Here is a 16,688-nt window from a genome sequence, read left to right as displayed (position 1 = left end):
ATTGTATTAGTTTCTCTGTCAAAGATGGTAAAAGAAGGTTCAAATTGAACAGCTGCTGTCAACGGCCATTCTAAGGTGCATGTGCCTGCTCTCGTCAGATCGCAGCAGCAATGCAGCTTAAGGCTTGGTAAGTACCAGCATGGGAGACTGGCTGGGAATCCCAAGTTCCGTCGACCTTTTTGAACCTGAAAATTGTGTTAGTTTCTCTGTCAAAGATGGTAAAAGAAGGTTAAAATTGAACAGCTGCTGTCAACGGCCATTCTAAGCTGAATGTGCCTGCTCTCGTCAGATCGCAGCAGCAATGCAGCTTAAGGCTTGGCAAGTACCAGCATGGGAGACTGGCTGGGAATCCCAAGTTCCATTGACCTTTTTGAACCTGAAAATTGTGTTAGTTTCTCTAGGAGATAGTAAAAGAAGGTTCAAATTGAACAGCTGCTGTCAACGGCCATTCTAAGCTGAATGTGCCTGCTCTCGTCAGATCGCAGCAGCAATGCAGCTTAAGGCTTGGCAAGTACCAGCATGGGAGACTGGCTGGGAATCCAAAGTTCTGTTGACCTTTTTGAACCTGAAAATTGTGTTAGTTTCTCTGGCAAAGATGGTAAAAGAAGGTTCAAATTGAACAGCTGCTGTCAACGGCCATTCTAAGCTGAATGTGCCTGCTCTCGTCAGATCACAGCAGCAATGCAGCTTAAGGCTTGGCAAGTACCAGCATGGGAGACTGGCGGGGAATCCCAAGTTCCGTTGCCCTTTTTGAACCTGAAAATTGTATTAGTTTCTCTGTCAAAGATGGTAAAAGAAGGTTAAAATTGAACAGCTGCTGTCAACGGCCATTCTAAGCTGAATGTACCTGCTCTCGTCAGATCGCAGCAGCAATGCAGCTTAAGGCTTGGCAAGTACCAGCATGGGAGACTGGCTGGGAATCCCAAGTTCTGTTGACCTTTTTGAACCTGAAAATTGTGTTAGTTTCTCTGTCAAAGATGGTAAAAGAAGGTTCAAATTGAACAGCTGCTGTCAACGGCCATTCTAAGCTGAATGTGCCTGCTCTCGTCAGATCACAGCAGCAATGCAGCTTAAGGCTTGGCAAGTACCAGCATGGGAGACTGGCTGGGAATCCCAAGTTCCGTTGCCCTTTTTGAACCTGAAAATTGTATTAGTTTCTCTGTCAAAGATGGTAAAAGAAGGTTAAAATTGAACAGCTGCTGTCAACGGCCATTCTAAGCTGAATGTGCCTGCTCTCGTCAGATCGCAGCAGCAATGCAGCTTAAGGCTTGGCAAGTACCAGATTGGGAGACTGGCTGGGAATCCCAAGTTCCGTTGACCTTTTTGAACCTGAAAATTGTGTTAGTTTCTCTATGAGATAGTAAAAGAAGGTTAAAATTGAACAGCTGCTGTCAACGGCCATTCTAAGCTGAATGTGCCTGCTCTCGTCAGATCGCAGCAGCAATGCAGCTTAAGGCTTGGCAAGTACCAGCATGGGAGACTGGCTGGGAATCCCAAGTTCCATTGACCTTTTTGAACCTGAAAATTGTGTTAGTTTCTCTAGGAGATAGTAAAAGAAGGTTCAAATTGAACAGCTGCTGTCAACGGCCATTCTAAGCTGAATGTGCCTGCTCTCGTCAGATCGCAGCAGCAATGCAGCTTAAGGCTTGGCAAGTACCAGCATGGGAGACTGGCTGGGAATCCAAAGTTCTGTTGACCTTTTTGAACCTGAAAATTGTGTTAGTTTCTCTGGCAAAGATGGTAAAAGAAGGTTCAAATTGAACAGTTGCTGTCAACGGCCATTCTAAGCTGAATTTGCCTGCTCTTGTCAGATCGCAGCAGCAATGCAGCTTAAGGCTTGGCAAGTACCAGCATGGGAGACTGGCTGGGAATCCCAAGTTCTGTTGACCTTTTTGAACTGAAAATTGTGTTAGTTTCGCTATGAGATAGTAAAAGAAGGTTCAATTTGAACAGCCGCTGTCAACGGCCATTCTAAGCTGAATGTGCCTGCTCTCATCAGATCACAGCAGCAATGCAGTTTAAGGCTTGGCAAGTACCAGAATGGGAGACTGGCTGGGAATCCCAAGTTCCGTTGACCTTTTTGAACCTGAAAATTGTGTTAGTTTCTCTGTCAAAGATGGTAAAAGAAGGTTCAAATTGAACAGCTGCTGTCAACGGCCATTCTAAGCTGAATGTGCCTGCTCTCGTCAGATCACAGCAGCAATGCAGCTTAAGGCTTGGCAAGTACCAGCATGGGAGACTGGCTGGGAATCCCAAGTTCCGTTGCCCTTTTTGAACCTGAAAATTGTATTAGTTTCTCTGTCAAAGATGGTAAAAGAAGGTTAAAATTGAACAGCTGCTGTCAACGGCCATTCTAAGCTGAATGTGCCTGCTCTCGTCAGATCGCAGCAGCAATGCAGCTTAAGGCTTGGCAAGTACCAGATTGGGAGACTGGCTGGGAATCCCAAGTTCCGTTGACCTTTTTGAACCTGAAAATTGTGTTAGTTTCTCTATGAGATAGTAAAAGAAGGTTCAAATTGAACAGCTGCTGTCAACGGCCATTCTAAGCTGAATGTGCCTGCTCTCGTCAGATCGCAGCAGCAATGCAGCTTAAGGCTTGGCAAGTACCAGATTGGGAGACTGGCTGGGAATCCCAAGTTCCGTTGACCTTTTTGAACCTGAAAATTGTGTTAGTTTCTCTATGAGATAGTAAAAGAAGGTTCAAATTGAACAGCTGCTGTCAACGGCCATTCTAAGCTGAATGTGCCTGCTCTCGTCAGATCGCAGCAGCAATGCAGCTTAAGGCTTGGCAAGTACCAGCATGGGAGACTGGCTGGGAATCCCAAGTTCTGTTGACCTTTTTGAACCTGAAAATTGTGTTAGTTTCTCTATGAGATAGTAAAAGAAGGTTCAAATTGAACAGCTGCTGTCAACGGCCATTCTAAGCTGAATGTGCCTGCTCTCGTCAGATCGCAGCAGCAATGCAGCTTAAGGCTTGGCAAGTACCAGCATGGGAGACTGGCTGGGAATCCCAAGTTCCGTTGACCTTTTTGAACCTGAAAATTGTGTTAGTTTCTCTATGAGATAGTAAAAGAAGGTTCAAATTGAACAGCTGCTGTCAACGGTCATTCTAAGCTGAATGTGCCTGCTCTCGTCAGATCGCAGCAGCAATGCAGCTTTAGGTTTGGCAAGTACCAGATTGGGAGACTGGCTGGGAATCCCAAGTTCCGTTGACCTTTTTGAACCTGAAAATTGTGTTAGTTTCTCTATGAGATAGTAAAAGAAGGTTCAAATTGAACAGCTGCTGTCAACGGCCATTCTAAGCTCAATGTGCCTGCTCTCATCAGATCGCAGCAGCAATGCAGCTTAAGGCTTGGCAAGTACCAGCATGGGAGTCTGGCTGGGAATCCCAAGTTCCGTTGACCTTTTTGAACCTGAAAATTGTATTAGTTTCTCTGTCAAAGATGGTAAAAGAAGGTTCAAATTGAACAGCTGCTGTCAACGGCCATTCTAAGGTGCATGTGCCTGCTCTCGTCAGATCGCAGCAGCAATGCAGCTTAAGGCTTGGTAAGTACCAGCATGGGAGACTGGCTGGGAATCCCAAGTTCCGTCGACCATTTTGAACCTGAAAATTGTGTTAGTTTCTCTGTCAAAGATGGTAAAAGAAGGTTAAAATTGAACAGCTGCTGTCAACGGCCATTCTAAGCTGAATGTGCCTGCTCTCGTCAGATCGCAGCAGCAATGCAGCTTAAGGCTTGGCAAGTACCAGCATGGGAGACTGGCTGGGAATCCCAAGTTCCATTGACCTTTTTGAACCTGAAAATTGTGTTAGTTTCTCTAGGAGATAGTAAAAGAAGGTTCAAATTGAACAGCTGCTGTCAACGGCCATTCTAAGCTGAATGTGCCTGCTCTCGTCAGATCGCAGCAGCAATGCAGCTTAAGGCTTGGCAAGTACCAGCATGGGAGACTGGCTGGGAATCCAAAGTTCTGTTGACCTTTTTGAACCTGAAAATTGTGTTAGTTTCTCTGGCAAAGATGGTAAAAGAAGGTTCAAATTGAACAGCTGCTGTCAACGGCCATTCTAAGCTGAATGTGCCTGCTCTCGTCAGATCACAGCAGCAATGCAGCTTAAGGCTTGGCAAGTACCAGCATGGGAGACTGGCGGGGAATCCCAAGTTCCGTTGCCCTTTTTGAACCTGAAAATTGTATTAGTTTCTCTGTCAAAGATGGTAAAAGAAGGTTAAAATTGAACAGCTGCTGTCAACGGCCATTCTAAGCTGAATGTACCTGCTCTCGTCAGATCGCAGCAGCAATGCAGCTTAAGGCTTGGCAAGTACCAGCATGGGAGACTGGCTGGGAATCCCAAGTTCTGTTGACCTTTTTGAACCTGAAAATTGTGTTAGTTTCTCTGTCAAAGATGGTAAAATAAGGTTCAAATTGAACAGCTGCTGTCAACGGCCATTCTAAGCTGAATGTGCATGCTCTCATCAGATTGCAGCAGCAATGCAGCTTAAGGCTTGGCAAGTACCAGCATGGGAGACTGGCTGGGAATCCCAAGTTCTGTTGACCTTTTTGAACCTGAAAATTGTGTTAGTTTCTCTGTCAAAGATGGTAAAATAAGGTTCAAATTGAACAGCTGCTGTCAACGGCCATTCTAAGCTGAATGTGCATGCTCTCATCAGATTGCAGCAGCAATGCAGCTTAAGGCTTGGCAAGTACCAGCATGGGAGACTGGCTAGGAATCCCAAGTTCCGTTGCCCTTTTTGAACCTGAAAATTGTATTAGTTTCTCTGTCAAAGATGGTAAAAGAAGGTTCAAATTGAACAGCTGCTGTCATCGGCCATTCTAAGCTGAATGTGCCTGCTCTCGTCAGATCGCAGCAGCAATGCAGCTTAAGGCTTGGCAAGTACCAGCATGGGAGACTGGCTAGGAATCCCAAGTTCCGTTGCCCTTTTTGAACCTGAAAATTGTATTAGTTTCTCTGTCAAAGATGGTAAAAGAAGGTTCAAATTGAACAGCTGCTGTCAACGGCCATTCTAAGCTGAATGTGCCTGCTCTCGTCAGATCGCAGCAGCAATGCAGCTTAAGGCTTGGCAAGTACCAGCATGGGAGACTGGCTGGGAATCCCAAGTTCCGTTGACCTCTTTGAACCTGAAAATTGTGTTAGTTTCTCTATGAGATAGTAAAAGAAGGTTCAAATTGAACAGCTGCTGTCAACGGCCATTCTAAGCTGAATGTGCCTGCTCTCGTCAGATCGCAGCAGCAATGCAGCTTAAGGCTTGGCAAGTACCAGCATGGGAGACTGGCTGGGAATCCAAAGTTCTGTTGACCTTTTTGAACCTGAAAATTGTGTTAGTTTCTCTGGCAAAGATGGTAAAAGAAGGTTCAAATTGAACAGTTGCTGTCAACGGCCATTCTAAGCTGAATTTGCCTGCTCTTGTCAGATCGCAGCAGCAATGCAGCTTAAGGCTTGGCAAGTACCAGCATGGGAGACTGGCTGGGAATCCCAAGTTCTGTTGACCTTTTTGAACTGAAAATTGTGTTCGTTTCGCTATGAGATAGTAAAAGAAGGTTCAATTTGAACAGCCACTGTCAACGGCCATTCTAAGCTGAATGTGCCTGCTCTCGTCAGATCACAGCAGCAATGCAGTTTAAGGCTTGGCAAGTACCAGAATGGGAGACTGGCTGGGAATCCCAAGTTCCGTTGACCTTTTTGAACCTGAAAATTGTGTTAGTTTCTCTGTCAAAGATGGTAAAAGAAGGTTCAAATTGAACAGCTGCTGTCAACGGCCATTCTAAGCTGAATGTGCCTGCTCTCGTCAGATCACAGCAGCAATGCAGCTTAAGGCTTGGCAAGTACCAGCATGGGAGACTGGCTGGGAATCCCAAGTTCCGTTGCCCTTTTTGAACCTGAAAATTGTATTAGTTTCTCTGTCAAAGATGGTAAAAGAAGGTTAAAATTGAACAGCTGCTGTCAACGGCCATTCTAAGCTGAATGTGCCTGCTCTCGTCAGATCGCAGCAGCAATGCAGCTTAAGGCTTGGCAAGTACCAGCATGGGAGGCTGGCTGGGAATCCCAAGTTCCGTTGACCTCTTTGAACCTGAAAATTGTGTTAGTTTCTCTATGAGATAGTAAAAGAAGGTTCAAATTGAACAGCTGCTGTCAACGGCCATTCTAAGCTGAATGTGCCTGCTCTCGTCAGATCGCAGCAGCAATGCAGCTTAAGGCTTGGCAAGTACCAGCATGGGAGACTGGCTGGGAATCCCAAGTTCCGTTGACCTTTTTGAACCTGAAAATTGTGTTAGTTTCTCTATGAGATAGTAAAAGAAGGTTCAAATTGAACAGCTGTTGTCAACGGCCATTCTAAGCTGAATGTGCCTGCTGTCGTCAGATCGCAGCATCAATGCAGCTTAAGGCTTGGCAAGTACCAGCATGGGAGACTGGCTGGGAATCCCAAGTTCCGTTGACCTTTTTGAACCTGAAAATTGTGTTAGTTTCTCTATGAGATAGTAAAAGAAGGTTCAAATTGAACAGCTGCTGTCAACGGCCATTCTAAGCTGAATGTGCCTGCTCTCGTCAGATCGCAGCAGCAATGCAGCTTAAGGCTTGGCAAGTACCAGCATGGGAGACTGGCTGGGAATCCCAAGTTCCGTTGACCTTTTTGAACCTGAAAATTGTGTTAGTTTCTCTATGAGATAGTAAAAGAAGGTTCAAATTGAACAGCTGCTGTCAACGGCCATTCTAAGCTGAATGTGCCTGCTCTCGTCAGATCGCAGCAGCAATGCAGCTTAAGGCTTGGCAAGTACCAGCATGGGAGACTGGCTGGGAATCCCAAGTTCCGTTGACCTTTTTGAACCTGAAAATTGTGTTAGTTTCTCTATGAGATAGTAAAAGAAGGTTCAAATTGAACAGCTGCTGTCAACGGCCATTCTAAGCTGAATGTGCCTGCTCTCGTCAGATCGCAGCAGCAATGCAGCTTAAGGTTTGGCAAGTACCAGATTGGGAGACTGGCTGGGAATCCCAAGTTCCGTTGACCTTTTTGAACCTGAAAATTGTGTTAGTTTCTCTATGAGATAGTAAAAGAAGGTTCAAATTGAACAGCTGCTGTCAACGGCCATTCTAAGCTCAATGTGCCTGCTCTCATCAGATCGCAGCAGCAATGCAGCTTAAGGCTTGGCAAGTACCAGCATGGGAGTCTGGCTGGGAATCCCAAGTTCCGTTGACCTTTTTGAACCTGAAAATTGTATTAGTTTCTCTGTCAAAGATGGTAAAAGAAGGTTCAAATTGAACAGCTGCTGTCAACGGCCATTCTAAGGTGAATGTGCCTGCTCTCGTCAGATCGCAGCAGCAATGCAGCTTAAGGCTTGGCAAGTACCAGCATGCGAGACTGGCTGGGAATCCCAAGTTCCGTCGACCTTTTTGAACCTGAAAATTGTGTTAGTTTCTCTATGAGATAGTAAAAGAAGGTTCAAATTGAACAGCTGCTGTCAACGGCCATTCTAAGCTGAATGTGCCTGCTCTCGTCAGATCGCAGCAGCAATGCAGCTTAAGGCTTGGCAAGTACCAGAATGGGAGACTGGTTTGGAATCCCAAGTTCCATTGACCTTTTTGAACCTGAAAATTGTGTTAGTTTCTCTAGGAGATAGTAAAAGAAGGTTCAAATTGAACAGCTGCTGTCAACGGCCATTCTAAGCTGAATGTGCCTGCTCTCGTCAGATCGCAGCAGCAATGCAGCTTAAGGCTTGGCAAGTACCAGCATGGGAGACTGGCTAGGAATCCAAAGTTCTGTTGACCTTTTTGAACCTGAAAATTGTGTTAGTTTCTCTGGCAAAGATGGTAAAAGAAGGTTCAAATTGAACAGTTGCTGTCAACGGCCATTCTAAGCTGAATTTGCCTGCTCTTGTCAGATCGCAGCAGCAATGCAGCTTAAGGCTTGGCAAGTACCAGCATGGGAGACTGGCTGGGAATCCCAAGTTCTGTTGACCTTTTTGAACTGAAAATTGTGTTAGTTTCGCTATGAGATAGTAAAAGAAGGTTCAATTTGAACAGCCGCTGTCAACGGCCATTCTAAGCTGAATGTGCCTGCTCTCGTCAGATCACAGCAGCAATGCAGTTTAAGGCTTGGCAAGTACCAGAATGGGAGACTGGCTGGGAATCCCAAGTTCCGTTGACCTTTTTGAACCTGAAAATTGTGTTAGTTTCTCTGTCAAAGATGGTAAAAGAAGGTTCAAATTGAACAGCTGCTGTCAACGGCCATTCTAAGCTGAATGTGCCTGCTCTCGTCAGATCACAGCAGCAATGCAGCTTAAGGCTTGGCAAGTACCAGCATGGGAGACTGGCTGGGAATCCCAAGTTCCGTTGCCCTTTTTGAACCTGAAAATTGTATTAGTTTCTCTGTCAAAGATGGTAAAAGAAGGTTAAAATTGAACAGCTGCTGTCAACGGCCATTCTAAGCTGAATGTGCCTGCTCTCGTCAGATCGCAGCAGCAATGCAGCTTAAGGCTTGGCAAGTACCAGCATGGGAGACTGGCTGGGAATCCCAAGTTCTGTTGACCTTTTTGAACCTGAAAATTGTGTGTTTCTCTGTCAAAGATTGTAAAATAAGGTTCAAATTGAACAGCTGCTGTCAACGGCCATTCTAAGCTGAATGTGCCTGCTCTCATCAGATTGCAGCAGCAATGCAGCTTAAGGCTTGGCAAGTACCAGCATGGGAGACTGGCTGGGAATCCCAAGTTCCGTTGCCCTTTTTGAACCTGAAAATTGTATTAGTTTCTCTGTCAAAGATGGTAAAAGAAGGTTCAAATTGAACAGCTGCTGTCAACGGCCATTCTAAGCTGAATGTGCCTGCTCTCGTCAGATCGCAGCAGCAATGCAGCTTAAGGCTTGGCAAGTACCAGCATGGGAGACTGGCTGGGAATCCCAAGTTCCGTTGACCTTTTTGAACCTGAAAATTGTGTTAGTTTCTCTATGAGATAGTAAAAGAAGGTTCAAATTGAACAGCTGCTGTCAACGGCCATTCTAAGCTGAATGTGCCTGCTCTCGTCAGATCGCAGCAGCAATGCAGCTTAAGGCTTGGCAAGTGCCAGCATGGGAGACTGGCTGGGAATCCCAAGTTCCGTTGACCTTTTTGAACCTGAAAATTGTGTTAGTTTCTCTATGAGATAGTAAAAGAAGGTTCAAATTGAACAGCTGCTGTCAACGGTCATTCTAAGCTGAATGTGCCTGCTCTCGTCAGATCGCAGCAGCAATGCAGCTTAAGGTTTGGCAAGTACCAGAATGGGAGACTGGTTGGGAATCCCAAGTTCCATTGACCTTTTTGAACCTGAAAATTGTGTTAGTTTCTCTAGGAGATAGTAAAAGAAGGTTCAAATTGAACAGCTGCTGTCAACGGCCATTCTAAGCTGAATGTGCCTGCTCTCATCAGATCGCAGCAGCAATGCAGCTTAAGGCTTGGCAAGTACCAGCATGGGAGACTGGCTGGGAATCCAAAGTTCTGTTGACCTTTTTGAACCTGAAAATTGTGTTAGTTTCTCTGGCAAAGATGGTAAAAGAAGGTTCAAATTGAACAGTTGCTGTCAACGGCCATTCTAAGCTGAATTTGCCTGCTCTTGTCAGATCGCAGCAGCAATGCAGCTTAAGGCTTGGCAAGTACCAGCATGGGAGACTGGCTGGGAATCCCAAGTTCTGTTGACCTTTTTGAACTGAAAATTGTGTTAGTTTCGCTATGAGATAGTAAAAGAAGGTTCAATTTGAACAGCCGCTGTCAACAGCCATTCTAAGCTGAATGTGCCTGCTCTCGTCAGATCACAGCAGCAATGCAGTTTAAGGCTTGGCAAGTACCAGAATGGGAGACTGGCTGGGAATCCCAAGTTCCGTTGACCTTTTTGAACCTGAAAATTGTGTTAGTTTCTCTGTCAAAGATGGTAAAAGAAGGTTCAAATTGAACAGCTGCTGTCAACGGCCATTCTAAGCTGAATGTGCCTGCTCTCGTCAGATCACAGCAGCAATGCAGCTTAAGGCTTGGCAAGTACCAGCATGGGAGACTGGCTGGGAATCCCAAGTTCCGTTGCCCTTTTTGAACCTGAAAATTGTATTAGTTTCTCTGTCAAAGATGGTAAAAGAAGGTTAAAATTGAACAGCTGCTGTCAACGGCCATTCTAAGCTGAATGTGCCTGCTCTCGTCAGATCGCAGCAGCAATGCAGCTTAAGGCTTGGCAAGTACCAGCATGGGAGACTGGCTGGGAATCCCAAGTTCTGTTGACCTTTTTGAACCTGAAAATTGTGTTAGTTTCTCTGTCAAAGATGGTAAAATAAGGTTCAAATTGAACAGCTGCTGTCAACGGCCATTCTAAGCTGAATGTGCATGCTCTCATCAGATTGCAGCAGCAATGCAGCTTAAGGCTTGGCAAGTACCAGCATGGGAGACTGGCTAGGAATCCCAAGTTCCGTTGCCCTTTTTGAACCTGAAAATTGTATTAGTTTCTCTGTCAAAGATGGTAAAAGAAGGTTCAAATTGAACAGCTGCTGTCATCGGCCATTCTAAGCTGAATGTGCCTGCTCTCGTCAGATCGCAGCAGCAATGCAGCTTAAGGCTTGGCAAGTACCAGCATGGGAGACTGGCTAGGAATCCCAAGTTCCGTTGCCCTTTTTGAACCTGAAAATTGTATTAGTTTCTCTGTCAAAGATGGTAAAAGAAGGTTCAAATTGAACAGCTGCTGTCAACGGCCATTCTAAGCTGAATGTGCCTGCTCTCGTCAGATCGCAGCAGCAATGCAGCTTAAGGCTTGGCAAGTACCAGCATGGGAGACTGGCTGGGAATCCCAAGTTCCGTTGACCTCTTTGAACCTGAAAATTGTGTTAGTTTCTCTATGAGATAGTAAAAGAAGGTTCAAATTGAACAGCTGCTGTCAACGGCCATTCTAAGCTGAATGTGCCTGCTCTCGTCAGATCGCAGCAGCAATGCAGCTTAAGGCTTGGCAAGTACCAGCATGGGAGACTGGCTGGGAATCCAAAGTTCTGTTGACCTTTTTGAACCTGAAAATTGTGTTAGTTTCTCTGGCAAAGATGGTAAAAGAAGGTTCAAATTGAACAGTTGCTGTCAACGGCCATTCTAAGCTGAATTTGCCTGCTCTTGTCAGATCGCAGCAGCAATGCAGCTTAAGGCTTGGCAAGTACCAGCATGGGAGACTGGCTGGGAATCCCAAGTTCTGTTGACCTTTTTGAACTGAAAATTGTGTTCGTTTCGCTATGAGATAGTAAAAGAAGGTTCAATTTGAACAGCCACTGTCAACGGCCATTCTAAGCTGAATGTGCCTGCTCTCGTCAGATCACAGCAGCAATGCAGTTTAAGGCTTGGCAAGTACCAGAATGGGAGACTGGCTGGGAATCCCAAGTTCCGTTGACCTTTTTGAACCTGAAAATTGTGTTAGTTTCTCTGTCAAAGATGGTAAAAGAAGGTTCAAATTGAACAGCTGCTGTCAACGGCCATTCTAAGCTGAATGTGCCTGCTCTCGTCAGATCACAGCAGCAATGCAGCTTAAGGCTTGGCAAGTACCAGCATGGGAGACTGGCTGGGAATCCCAAGTTCCGTTGCCCTTTTTGAACCTGAAAATTGTATTAGTTTCTCTGTCAAAGATGGTAAAAGAAGGTTAAAATTGAACAGCTGCTGTCAACGGCCATTCTAAGCTGAATGTGCCTGCTCTCGTCAGATCGCAGCAGCAATGCAGCTTAAGGCTTGGCAAGTACCAGCATGGGAGGCTGGCTGGGAATCCCAAGTTCCGTTGACCTCTTTGAACCTGAAAATTGTGTTAGTTTCTCTATGAGATAGTAAAAGAAGGTTCAAATTGAACAGCTGCTGTCAACGGCCATTCTAAGCTGAATGTGCCTGCTCTCGTCAGATCGCAGCAGCAATGCAGCTTAAGGCTTGGCAAGTACCAGCATGGGAGACTGGCTGGGAATCCCAAGTTCCGTTGACCTTTTTGAACCTGAAAATTGTGTTAGTTTCTCTATGAGATAGTAAAAGAAGGTTCAAATTGAACAGCTGTTGTCAACGGCCATTCTAAGCTGAATGTGCCTGCTGTCGTCAGATCGCAGCATCAATGCAGCTTAAGGCTTGGCAAGTACCAGCATGGGAGACTGGCTGGGAATCCCAAGTTCCGTTGACCTTTTTGAACCTGAAAATTGTGTTAGTTTCTCTATGAGATAGTAAAAGAAGGTTCAAATTGAACAGCTGCTGTCAACGGCCATTCTAAGCTGAATGTGCCTGCTCTCGTCAGATCGCAGCAGCAATGCAGCTTAAGGCTTGGCAAGTACCAGCATGGGAGACTGGCTGGGAATCCCAAGTTCCGTTGACCTTTTTGAACCTGAAAATTGTGTTAGTTTCTCTATGAGATAGTAAAAGAAGGTTCAAATTGAACAGCTGCTGTCAACGGCCATTCTAAGCTGAATGTGCCTGCTCTCGTCAGATCGCAGCAGCAATGCAGCTTAAGGCTTGGCAAGTACCAGCATGGGAGACTGGCTGGGAATCCCAAGTTCCGTTGACCTTTTTGAACCTGAAAATTGTGTTAGTTTCTCTATGAGATAGTAAAAGAAGGTTCAAATTGAACAGCTGCTGTCAACGGCCATTCTAAGCTGAATGTGCCTGCTCTCGTCAGATCGCAGCAGCAATGCAGCTTAAGGTTTGGCAAGTACCAGATTGGGAGACTGGCTGGGAATCCCAAGTTCCGTTGACCTTTTTGAACCTGAAAATTGTGTTAGTTTCTCTATGAGATAGTAAAAGAAGGTTCAAATTGAACAGCTGCTGTCAACGGCCATTCTAAGCTCAATGTGCCTGCTCTCATCAGATCGCAGCAGCAATGCAGCTTAAGGCTTGGCAAGTACCAGCATGGGAGTCTGGCTGGGAATCCCAAGTTCCGTTGACCTTTTTGAACCTGAAAATTGTATTAGTTTCTCTGTCAAAGATGGTAAAAGAAGGTTCAAATTGAACAGCTGCTGTCAACGGCCATTCTAAGGTGAATGTGCCTGCTCTCGTCAGATCGCAGCAGCAATGCAGCTTAAGGCTTGGCAAGTACCAGCATGCGAGACTGGCTGGGAATCCCAAGTTCCGTCGACCTTTTTGAACCTGAAAATTGTGTTAGTTTCTCTATGAGATAGTAAAAGAAGGTTCAAATTGAACAGCTGCTGTCAACGGCCATTCTAAGCTGAATGTGCCTGCTCTCGTCAGATCGCAGCAGCAATGCAGCTTAAGGCTTGGCAAGTACCAGAATGGGAGACTGGTTTGGAATCCCAAGTTCCATTGACCTTTTTGAACCTGAAAATTGTGTTAGTTTCTCTAGGAGATAGTAAAAGAAGGTTCAAATTGAACAGCTGCTGTCAACGGCCATTCTAAGCTGAATGTGCCTGCTCTCGTCAGATCGCAGCAGCAATGCAGCTTAAGGCTTGGCAAGTACCAGCATGGGAGACTGGCTAGGAATCCAAAGTTCTGTTGACCTTTTTGAACCTGAAAATTGTGTTAGTTTCTCTGGCAAAGATGGTAAAAGAAGGTTCAAATTGAACAGTTGCTGTCAACGGCCATTCTAAGCTGAATTTGCCTGCTCTTGTCAGATCGCAGCAGCAATGCAGCTTAAGGCTTGGCAAGTACCAGCATGGGAGACTGGCTGGGAATCCCAAGTTCTGTTGACCTTTTTGAACTGAAAATTGTGTTAGTTTCGCTATGAGATAGTAAAAGAAGGTTCAATTTGAACAGCCGCTGTCAACGGCCATTCTAAGCTGAATGTGCCTGCTCTCGTCAGATCACAGCAGCAATGCAGTTTAAGGCTTGGCAAGTACCAGAATGGGAGACTGGCTGGGAATCCCAAGTTCCGTTGACCTTTTTGAACCTGAAAATTGTGTTAGTTTCTCTGTCAAAGATGGTAAAAGAAGGTTCAAATTGAACAGCTGCTGTCAACGGCCATTCTAAGCTGAATGTGCCTGCTCTCGTCAGATCACAGCAGCAATGCAGCTTAAGGCTTGGCAAGTACCAGCATGGGAGACTGGCTGGGAATCCCAAGTTCCGTTGCCCTTTTTGAACCTGAAAATTGTATTAGTTTCTCTGTCAAAGATGGTAAAAGAAGGTTAAAATTGAACAGCTGCTGTCAACGGCCATTCTAAGCTGAATGTGCCTGCTCTCGTCAGATCGCAGCAGCAATGCAGCTTAAGGCTTGGCAAGTACCAGCATGGGAGACTGGCTGGGAATCCCAAGTTCTGTTGACCTTTTTGAACCTGAAAATTGTGTGTTTCTCTGTCAAAGATTGTAAAATAAGGTTCAAATTGAACAGCTGCTGTCAACGGCCATTCTAAGCTGAATGTGCCTGCTCTCATCAGATTGCAGCAGCAATGCAGCTTAAGGCTTGGCAAGTACCAGCATGGGAGACTGGCTGGGAATCCCAAGTTCCGTTGCCCTTTTTGAACCTGAAAATTGTATTAGTTTCTCTGTCAAAGATGGTAAAAGAAGGTTCAAATTGAACAGCTGCTGTCAACGGCCATTCTAAGCTGAATGTGCCTGCTCTCGTCAGATCGCAGCAGCAATGCAGCTTAAGGCTTGGCAAGTACCAGCATGGGAGACTGGCTGGGAATCCCAAGTTCCGTTGACCTTTTTGAACCTGAAAATTGTGTTAGTTTCTCTATGAGATAGTAAAAGAAGGTTCAAATTGAACAGCTGCTGTCAACGGCCATTCTAAGCTGAATGTGCCTGCTCTCGTCAGATCGCAGCAGCAATGCAGCTTAAGGCTTGGCAAGTGCCAGCATGGGAGACTGGCTGGGAATCCCAAGTTCCGTTGACCTTTTTGAACCTGAAAATTGTGTTAGTTTCTCTATGAGATAGTAAAAGAAGGTTCAAATTGAACAGCTGCTGTCAACGGTCATTCTAAGCTGAATGTGCCTGCTCTCGTCAGATCGCAGCAGCAATGCAGCTTAAGGTTTGGCAAGTACCAGAATGGGAGACTGGTTGGGAATCCCAAGTTCCATTGACCTTTTTGAACCTGAAAATTGTGTTAGTTTCTCTAGGAGATAGTAAAAGAAGGTTCAAATTGAACAGCTGCTGTCAACGGCCATTCTAAGCTGAATGTGCCTGCTCTCATCAGATCGCAGCAGCAATGCAGCTTAAGGCTTGGCAAGTACCAGCATGGGAGACTGGCTGGGAATCCAAAGTTCTGTTGACCTTTTTGAACCTGAAAATTGTGTTAGTTTCTCTGGCAAAGATGGTAAAAGAAGGTTCAAATTGAACAGTTGCTGTCAACGGCCATTCTAAGCTGAATTTGCCTGCTCTTGTCAGATCGCAGCAGCAATGCAGCTTAAGGCTTGGCAAGTACCAGCATGGGAGACTGGCTGGGAATCCCAAGTTCTGTTGACCTTTTTGAACTGAAAATTGTGTTAGTTTCGCTATGAGATAGTAAAAGAAGGTTCAATTTGAACAGCCGCTGTCAACAGCCATTCTAAGCTGAATGTGCCTGCTCTCGTCAGATCACAGCAGCAATGCAGTTTAAGGCTTGGCAAGTACCAGAATGGGAGACTGGCTGGGAATCCCAAGTTCCGTTGACCTTTTTGAACCTGAAAATTGTGTTAGTTTCTCTGTCAAAGATGGTAAAAGAAGGTTCAAATTGAACAGCTGCTGTCAACGGCCATTCTAAGCTGAATGTGCCTGCTCTCGTCAGATCACAGCAGCAATGCAGCTTAAGGCTTGGCAAGTACCAGCATGGGAGACTGGCTGGGAATCCCAAGTTCCGTTGCCCTTTTTGAACCTGAAAATTGTATTAGTTTCTCTGTCAAAGATGGTAAAAGAAGGTTAAAATTGAACAGCTGCTGTCAACGGCCATTCTAAGCTGAATGTGCCTGCTCTCGTCAGATCGCAGCAGCAATGCAGCTTAAGGCTTGGCAAGTACCAGCATGGGAGACTGGCTGGGAATCCCAAGTTCTGTTGACCTTTTTGAACCTGAAAATTGTGTTAGTTTCTCTGTCAAAGATTGTAAAATAAGGTTCAAATTGAACAGCTGCTGTCAACGGCCATTCTAAGCTGAATGTGCCTGCTTTCATCAGATTGCAGCAGCAATGCAGCTTAAGGCTTGGCAAGTACCAGCATGGGAGACTGGCTGGGAATCCCAAGTTCCGTTGCCCTTTTTGAACCTGAAAATTGTATTAGTTTCTCTGTCAAAGATGGTAAAAGAAGGTTCAAATTGAACAGCTGCTGTCAACGGCCATTCTAAGCTGAATGTGCCTGCTCTCATCAGATCACAGCAGCAATGCAGCTTAAGGCTTGGCAAATACCAGCATGGGAGACTGGCTGGGAATCCCAAGTTCCGTTGCCCTTTTTGAACCTGAAAATTGTATTAGTTTCTCTGTCAAAGATGGTAAAAGAAGGTTAAAATTGAACAGCTGCTGTCAACGGCCATTCTAAGCTGAATGTGCCTGCTCTCGTCAGATCGCAGCAGCAATGCAGCTTAAGGCTTGGCAAGTACCAGCATGGGAGACTGGCTGGGAATCCCAAGTTCTGTTGACCTTTTTGAACCTGAAAATTGTGTTAGTTTCTCTGTCAAAGATTGTAAAATAAGGTTCAAATTGAACAGCTGCTGTCAACGGCCATTCTAAGGTGCATGTGCCTGCTCTCGTCAGATCGCAGCAGCAATGCAGCTTAAGGCTTGGCAAGTACCAGCATGGGAGACTGGCTGGGAATCCA

The 16,688-nt window shown here is 45.5% G+C and overlaps 79 pseudogenes; all 79 read left to right on the top strand.

Moving 5' to 3' along the window:
* Positions 1-57: 57 nt before the first annotated feature.
* LOC140112991 (5S ribosomal RNA) lies at positions 58-176 on the top strand (annotated as a pseudogene).
* A 261-nt stretch (positions 177-437) lies between these two features.
* LOC140110445 (5S ribosomal RNA) lies at positions 438-556 on the top strand (annotated as a pseudogene).
* A 72-nt stretch (positions 557-628) lies between these two features.
* LOC140113436 (5S ribosomal RNA) lies at positions 629-747 on the top strand (annotated as a pseudogene).
* A 72-nt stretch (positions 748-819) lies between these two features.
* Positions 820-938, top strand: LOC140113201 (5S ribosomal RNA; annotated as a pseudogene).
* Positions 939-1,010: 72 nt separating this feature from the next.
* LOC140112443 (5S ribosomal RNA) lies at positions 1,011-1,129 on the top strand (annotated as a pseudogene).
* A 72-nt stretch (positions 1,130-1,201) lies between these two features.
* Positions 1,202-1,320, top strand: LOC140095281 (5S ribosomal RNA; annotated as a pseudogene).
* A 259-nt stretch (positions 1,321-1,579) lies between these two features.
* LOC140110435 (5S ribosomal RNA) lies at positions 1,580-1,698 on the top strand (annotated as a pseudogene).
* A 72-nt stretch (positions 1,699-1,770) lies between these two features.
* Positions 1,771-1,889, top strand: LOC140112919 (5S ribosomal RNA; annotated as a pseudogene).
* A 69-nt stretch (positions 1,890-1,958) lies between these two features.
* Positions 1,959-2,077, top strand: LOC140104247 (5S ribosomal RNA; annotated as a pseudogene).
* A 72-nt stretch (positions 2,078-2,149) lies between these two features.
* On the top strand, positions 2,150-2,268 carry LOC140112433 (5S ribosomal RNA; annotated as a pseudogene).
* Positions 2,269-2,340: 72 nt separating this feature from the next.
* LOC140095270 (5S ribosomal RNA) lies at positions 2,341-2,459 on the top strand (annotated as a pseudogene).
* A 70-nt stretch (positions 2,460-2,529) lies between these two features.
* LOC140095248 (5S ribosomal RNA) lies at positions 2,530-2,648 on the top strand (annotated as a pseudogene).
* Positions 2,649-2,718: 70 nt separating this feature from the next.
* Positions 2,719-2,837, top strand: LOC140096142 (5S ribosomal RNA; annotated as a pseudogene).
* A 70-nt stretch (positions 2,838-2,907) lies between these two features.
* On the top strand, positions 2,908-3,026 carry LOC140085478 (5S ribosomal RNA; annotated as a pseudogene).
* Positions 3,027-3,096: 70 nt separating this feature from the next.
* LOC140101216 (5S ribosomal RNA) lies at positions 3,097-3,215 on the top strand (annotated as a pseudogene).
* A 70-nt stretch (positions 3,216-3,285) lies between these two features.
* On the top strand, positions 3,286-3,404 carry LOC140108834 (5S ribosomal RNA; annotated as a pseudogene).
* Positions 3,405-3,476: 72 nt separating this feature from the next.
* Positions 3,477-3,595, top strand: LOC140112990 (5S ribosomal RNA; annotated as a pseudogene).
* Positions 3,596-3,667: 72 nt separating this feature from the next.
* On the top strand, positions 3,668-3,786 carry LOC140105454 (5S ribosomal RNA; annotated as a pseudogene).
* A 70-nt stretch (positions 3,787-3,856) lies between these two features.
* LOC140110424 (5S ribosomal RNA) lies at positions 3,857-3,975 on the top strand (annotated as a pseudogene).
* A 72-nt stretch (positions 3,976-4,047) lies between these two features.
* LOC140113435 (5S ribosomal RNA) lies at positions 4,048-4,166 on the top strand (annotated as a pseudogene).
* Positions 4,167-4,238: 72 nt separating this feature from the next.
* Positions 4,239-4,357, top strand: LOC140113189 (5S ribosomal RNA; annotated as a pseudogene).
* A 72-nt stretch (positions 4,358-4,429) lies between these two features.
* On the top strand, positions 4,430-4,548 carry LOC140112893 (5S ribosomal RNA; annotated as a pseudogene).
* Positions 4,549-4,811: 263 nt separating this feature from the next.
* On the top strand, positions 4,812-4,930 carry LOC140113054 (5S ribosomal RNA; annotated as a pseudogene).
* Positions 4,931-5,002: 72 nt separating this feature from the next.
* On the top strand, positions 5,003-5,121 carry LOC140085467 (5S ribosomal RNA; annotated as a pseudogene).
* Positions 5,122-5,191: 70 nt separating this feature from the next.
* On the top strand, positions 5,192-5,310 carry LOC140110418 (5S ribosomal RNA; annotated as a pseudogene).
* Positions 5,311-5,382: 72 nt separating this feature from the next.
* On the top strand, positions 5,383-5,501 carry LOC140112918 (5S ribosomal RNA; annotated as a pseudogene).
* A 69-nt stretch (positions 5,502-5,570) lies between these two features.
* LOC140107697 (5S ribosomal RNA) lies at positions 5,571-5,689 on the top strand (annotated as a pseudogene).
* A 72-nt stretch (positions 5,690-5,761) lies between these two features.
* LOC140112425 (5S ribosomal RNA) lies at positions 5,762-5,880 on the top strand (annotated as a pseudogene).
* A 72-nt stretch (positions 5,881-5,952) lies between these two features.
* LOC140101690 (5S ribosomal RNA) lies at positions 5,953-6,071 on the top strand (annotated as a pseudogene).
* A 70-nt stretch (positions 6,072-6,141) lies between these two features.
* Positions 6,142-6,260, top strand: LOC140085456 (5S ribosomal RNA; annotated as a pseudogene).
* A 259-nt stretch (positions 6,261-6,519) lies between these two features.
* On the top strand, positions 6,520-6,638 carry LOC140085445 (5S ribosomal RNA; annotated as a pseudogene).
* Positions 6,639-6,708: 70 nt separating this feature from the next.
* LOC140085434 (5S ribosomal RNA) lies at positions 6,709-6,827 on the top strand (annotated as a pseudogene).
* A 70-nt stretch (positions 6,828-6,897) lies between these two features.
* Positions 6,898-7,016, top strand: LOC140105382 (5S ribosomal RNA; annotated as a pseudogene).
* A 70-nt stretch (positions 7,017-7,086) lies between these two features.
* LOC140108828 (5S ribosomal RNA) lies at positions 7,087-7,205 on the top strand (annotated as a pseudogene).
* Positions 7,206-7,466: 261 nt separating this feature from the next.
* LOC140112708 (5S ribosomal RNA) lies at positions 7,467-7,585 on the top strand (annotated as a pseudogene).
* A 70-nt stretch (positions 7,586-7,655) lies between these two features.
* LOC140113067 (5S ribosomal RNA) lies at positions 7,656-7,774 on the top strand (annotated as a pseudogene).
* A 72-nt stretch (positions 7,775-7,846) lies between these two features.
* LOC140112917 (5S ribosomal RNA) lies at positions 7,847-7,965 on the top strand (annotated as a pseudogene).
* Positions 7,966-8,034: 69 nt separating this feature from the next.
* On the top strand, positions 8,035-8,153 carry LOC140107685 (5S ribosomal RNA; annotated as a pseudogene).
* A 72-nt stretch (positions 8,154-8,225) lies between these two features.
* LOC140112415 (5S ribosomal RNA) lies at positions 8,226-8,344 on the top strand (annotated as a pseudogene).
* Positions 8,345-8,416: 72 nt separating this feature from the next.
* LOC140096131 (5S ribosomal RNA) lies at positions 8,417-8,535 on the top strand (annotated as a pseudogene).
* A 70-nt stretch (positions 8,536-8,605) lies between these two features.
* LOC140108205 (5S ribosomal RNA) lies at positions 8,606-8,724 on the top strand (annotated as a pseudogene).
* Positions 8,725-8,796: 72 nt separating this feature from the next.
* Positions 8,797-8,915, top strand: LOC140113602 (5S ribosomal RNA; annotated as a pseudogene).
* Positions 8,916-8,985: 70 nt separating this feature from the next.
* LOC140107242 (5S ribosomal RNA) lies at positions 8,986-9,104 on the top strand (annotated as a pseudogene).
* Positions 9,105-9,174: 70 nt separating this feature from the next.
* On the top strand, positions 9,175-9,293 carry LOC140110876 (5S ribosomal RNA; annotated as a pseudogene).
* Positions 9,294-9,363: 70 nt separating this feature from the next.
* LOC140106913 (5S ribosomal RNA) lies at positions 9,364-9,482 on the top strand (annotated as a pseudogene).
* A 72-nt stretch (positions 9,483-9,554) lies between these two features.
* On the top strand, positions 9,555-9,673 carry LOC140112916 (5S ribosomal RNA; annotated as a pseudogene).
* Positions 9,674-9,742: 69 nt separating this feature from the next.
* LOC140113343 (5S ribosomal RNA) lies at positions 9,743-9,861 on the top strand (annotated as a pseudogene).
* A 72-nt stretch (positions 9,862-9,933) lies between these two features.
* On the top strand, positions 9,934-10,052 carry LOC140112396 (5S ribosomal RNA; annotated as a pseudogene).
* Positions 10,053-10,124: 72 nt separating this feature from the next.
* LOC140096109 (5S ribosomal RNA) lies at positions 10,125-10,243 on the top strand (annotated as a pseudogene).
* A 263-nt stretch (positions 10,244-10,506) lies between these two features.
* Positions 10,507-10,625, top strand: LOC140113053 (5S ribosomal RNA; annotated as a pseudogene).
* Positions 10,626-10,697: 72 nt separating this feature from the next.
* On the top strand, positions 10,698-10,816 carry LOC140113601 (5S ribosomal RNA; annotated as a pseudogene).
* Positions 10,817-10,886: 70 nt separating this feature from the next.
* LOC140110407 (5S ribosomal RNA) lies at positions 10,887-11,005 on the top strand (annotated as a pseudogene).
* Positions 11,006-11,077: 72 nt separating this feature from the next.
* Positions 11,078-11,196, top strand: LOC140112915 (5S ribosomal RNA; annotated as a pseudogene).
* A 69-nt stretch (positions 11,197-11,265) lies between these two features.
* LOC140107674 (5S ribosomal RNA) lies at positions 11,266-11,384 on the top strand (annotated as a pseudogene).
* Positions 11,385-11,456: 72 nt separating this feature from the next.
* On the top strand, positions 11,457-11,575 carry LOC140112387 (5S ribosomal RNA; annotated as a pseudogene).
* A 72-nt stretch (positions 11,576-11,647) lies between these two features.
* On the top strand, positions 11,648-11,766 carry LOC140101679 (5S ribosomal RNA; annotated as a pseudogene).
* A 70-nt stretch (positions 11,767-11,836) lies between these two features.
* Positions 11,837-11,955, top strand: LOC140113600 (5S ribosomal RNA; annotated as a pseudogene).
* Positions 11,956-12,214: 259 nt separating this feature from the next.
* Positions 12,215-12,333, top strand: LOC140113599 (5S ribosomal RNA; annotated as a pseudogene).
* Positions 12,334-12,403: 70 nt separating this feature from the next.
* Positions 12,404-12,522, top strand: LOC140113598 (5S ribosomal RNA; annotated as a pseudogene).
* Positions 12,523-12,592: 70 nt separating this feature from the next.
* On the top strand, positions 12,593-12,711 carry LOC140105379 (5S ribosomal RNA; annotated as a pseudogene).
* A 70-nt stretch (positions 12,712-12,781) lies between these two features.
* LOC140108819 (5S ribosomal RNA) lies at positions 12,782-12,900 on the top strand (annotated as a pseudogene).
* A 261-nt stretch (positions 12,901-13,161) lies between these two features.
* On the top strand, positions 13,162-13,280 carry LOC140112706 (5S ribosomal RNA; annotated as a pseudogene).
* A 70-nt stretch (positions 13,281-13,350) lies between these two features.
* On the top strand, positions 13,351-13,469 carry LOC140113066 (5S ribosomal RNA; annotated as a pseudogene).
* A 72-nt stretch (positions 13,470-13,541) lies between these two features.
* On the top strand, positions 13,542-13,660 carry LOC140112913 (5S ribosomal RNA; annotated as a pseudogene).
* Positions 13,661-13,729: 69 nt separating this feature from the next.
* LOC140107663 (5S ribosomal RNA) lies at positions 13,730-13,848 on the top strand (annotated as a pseudogene).
* A 72-nt stretch (positions 13,849-13,920) lies between these two features.
* LOC140112382 (5S ribosomal RNA) lies at positions 13,921-14,039 on the top strand (annotated as a pseudogene).
* A 72-nt stretch (positions 14,040-14,111) lies between these two features.
* Positions 14,112-14,230, top strand: LOC140096098 (5S ribosomal RNA; annotated as a pseudogene).
* A 70-nt stretch (positions 14,231-14,300) lies between these two features.
* LOC140108194 (5S ribosomal RNA) lies at positions 14,301-14,419 on the top strand (annotated as a pseudogene).
* Positions 14,420-14,491: 72 nt separating this feature from the next.
* LOC140113596 (5S ribosomal RNA) lies at positions 14,492-14,610 on the top strand (annotated as a pseudogene).
* Positions 14,611-14,680: 70 nt separating this feature from the next.
* LOC140107231 (5S ribosomal RNA) lies at positions 14,681-14,799 on the top strand (annotated as a pseudogene).
* Positions 14,800-14,869: 70 nt separating this feature from the next.
* LOC140110865 (5S ribosomal RNA) lies at positions 14,870-14,988 on the top strand (annotated as a pseudogene).
* Positions 14,989-15,058: 70 nt separating this feature from the next.
* On the top strand, positions 15,059-15,177 carry LOC140106907 (5S ribosomal RNA; annotated as a pseudogene).
* Positions 15,178-15,249: 72 nt separating this feature from the next.
* Positions 15,250-15,368, top strand: LOC140112911 (5S ribosomal RNA; annotated as a pseudogene).
* Positions 15,369-15,437: 69 nt separating this feature from the next.
* LOC140113342 (5S ribosomal RNA) lies at positions 15,438-15,556 on the top strand (annotated as a pseudogene).
* A 72-nt stretch (positions 15,557-15,628) lies between these two features.
* LOC140112378 (5S ribosomal RNA) lies at positions 15,629-15,747 on the top strand (annotated as a pseudogene).
* Positions 15,748-15,819: 72 nt separating this feature from the next.
* Positions 15,820-15,938, top strand: LOC140096087 (5S ribosomal RNA; annotated as a pseudogene).
* Positions 15,939-16,010: 72 nt separating this feature from the next.
* LOC140112984 (5S ribosomal RNA) lies at positions 16,011-16,129 on the top strand (annotated as a pseudogene).
* A 72-nt stretch (positions 16,130-16,201) lies between these two features.
* LOC140113350 (5S ribosomal RNA) lies at positions 16,202-16,320 on the top strand (annotated as a pseudogene).
* Positions 16,321-16,392: 72 nt separating this feature from the next.
* On the top strand, positions 16,393-16,511 carry LOC140096076 (5S ribosomal RNA; annotated as a pseudogene).
* Positions 16,512-16,688: the final 177 nt, after the last annotated feature.

The sequence above is a fragment of the Engystomops pustulosus genome, chromosome 1 (assembly GCF_040894005.1).
Source record: "Engystomops pustulosus chromosome 1, aEngPut4.maternal, whole genome shotgun sequence".
Taxonomy (NCBI): domain Eukaryota; kingdom Metazoa; phylum Chordata; class Amphibia; order Anura; family Leptodactylidae; genus Engystomops; species Engystomops pustulosus.
This window is presented reverse-complemented; position numbering and strand designations above follow the sequence as displayed.